General features: G+C 50.8%; 1 protein-coding gene across 1 annotated transcript in view; it reads right to left on the bottom strand.

Moving 5' to 3' along the window:
* Positions 1-1,906, bottom strand: part of PRR5L (proline rich 5 like) — a 25,044-nt gene that overhangs the window by 1,079 nt on the left and 22,059 nt on the right. The gene's annotated exons all lie outside the window — the stretch shown is intronic.

Raw genomic sequence — 1,906 nt, 5'->3', positions numbered from 1 at the left:
GGTGCGCCGGTGCCTTGGCTCGCTGTGATTCCCTCCCCTAGCAGGGCAACCCCTGCCGGAGGCGGGCAGCACCTCCCCGGTCTACCCCAAAGCAGCTGCTACAGCTGTTTCCCACCTCGCTGCTTCTCACCAGCTTCCTGGAAGCGGGTGCGCCGGTGCCTTGGCTCGCTGTGATTCCCTCCCCTAGCAGGGCAACCCCTGCCGGAGGCGGGCAGCACCTCCCCGGTCTACCCCAAAGCAGCTGCTACAGCTGTTTCCCACCTCGCTGCTTCTCACCAGCTTCCTGGAAGTGCAGGATCGCACTCAATGAAGTCAAAAGCCTTTAAACCATATAAAATACTTTCACCACCACTGCAGACCATGAGATTGAGCAATGAAATGCAAAGCAAAGGACAAAGGGGGTTGTAACAGAGTTTTGGAAGCTCGCATCAGGAAGAAAAGCAGAAAACAAACTATACTGTTGCAGGGAGGAAGGGGAGAGCCACCAGAACCCCACCACTGCGGCGGCCGAGCTATGCCCACGCCTCCCCCGCTGCCGCCAGCAAGACGTTCAGTCAAAACGGGGCATTTCAAGCTTAAGAGTATGTGTAAATAATTCTTGAGGCTGATTACAGGAAATGTACTCTCCAGGTGTCATCTGCAGCTCAAGCCCAAGCGGTGGAGGGTGTTGGGACCTGACTCCTTCACGGAAAAAATATCCACAGATGAGTTTTGTGCCACAAAATTAACAACCTTTACAATGACAATAAACTAAACCCTGAACATTCAGTTATTGCTTTACTTTTCCCCCTTCACCTTCTTGGCCACAAAAGACAGTCTCTTAAGGGATTTGTCACGCACAGTTTGACTAGAAATTCCATTTCTATTTTGCCGTGTTATGGCCAGGAACATGAACTGGGAGGAGTTTTTAAGGGATTTTTTCACAAGCAAACTCGGCTCAGCAGTGACGTGAGGTGTAACACATGAGGGGAATAGGGTGGATGCTTTATCTTCCCTATTCCCAATTTCAGCATTGTTCCATAGAGAGCTGGACCCCTTCAGCACACCCCATCCTTCCAAGCCAGGCCATGGCCAATTTACACAGGCAGAGCACGAAGGATGGTGATGGAAGAGCAGGGGGGACGCTGCCCCTCTACAAATCCCAAAAAAAGCTCCTACAGGGAATTGTCTGGGCTTCATCATCATGACACCACCGCCGTGTTTAGCTGGTGGAAATGCAGGGTGGCTAGAACCTGCCACCCAGGGCAGGCAGCTGCCTTTCAGACTGTCCCAGCAGATATATCCATCAACAGCAAACCCATCAAACTGGTCAAAGCCCCACTTCTCCAGGGGAGAGTGTCCAGACTGAGCCTCAGGATCGGGTCTGCGACTCAGCGCTGAGCTGTATGACCATGTCCACTTGCACAAAAGGTATTTAACTGCCCAACAACCCTGCGCCGTGGTTGGCCTAAAGCGAAGCCATGGTTTGTTACAGGCCCAGATCATCCTGTGAAGTCCTTCCACCACGAGACCATCTTTCCCGCTGCGCTGCTAAGCTGTAGTACAAGACAGTTTGTGTGTCTCCAGCTTGCATCGAAGCAAAGGCCAGAGCTTATAAAAACAGAGGGAGACCGGAGCTTTCTTCACTTGTCCTACTGAAATCTTTGACTGTCAAATCAGCACCACTACACCCCCTTCTCAGCTAGCCAAGCTCTTCTGGCTGGCCATGCCTGGAAGCAGAGCTCCTGGATCACGTGTGGAGATGTTTTTCACTATAAACATCCCTTTCCTGAAGCAAAGAGCCTGTTCTCTCACCTAGACCCATCTATCCACAGTTTAAACACATATTTTGTAAAATTTTTTTTTTTTTTTTTTCAAACAGAGTCCTTGGATGGAAGGAAGACTCGAGGAAAAAACCACTGTAGTA

This window comes from Buceros rhinoceros, unplaced genomic scaffold (assembly GCF_000710305.1).
Source record: "Buceros rhinoceros silvestris isolate BGI_N320 unplaced genomic scaffold, ASM71030v1 scaffold12126, whole genome shotgun sequence".
In the NCBI taxonomy this organism is placed as follows: domain Eukaryota; kingdom Metazoa; phylum Chordata; class Aves; order Bucerotiformes; family Bucerotidae; genus Buceros; species Buceros rhinoceros.
Note: the sequence above shows the minus strand (reverse complement) of the source record. Positions and strands in the feature narration are given on the sequence as shown.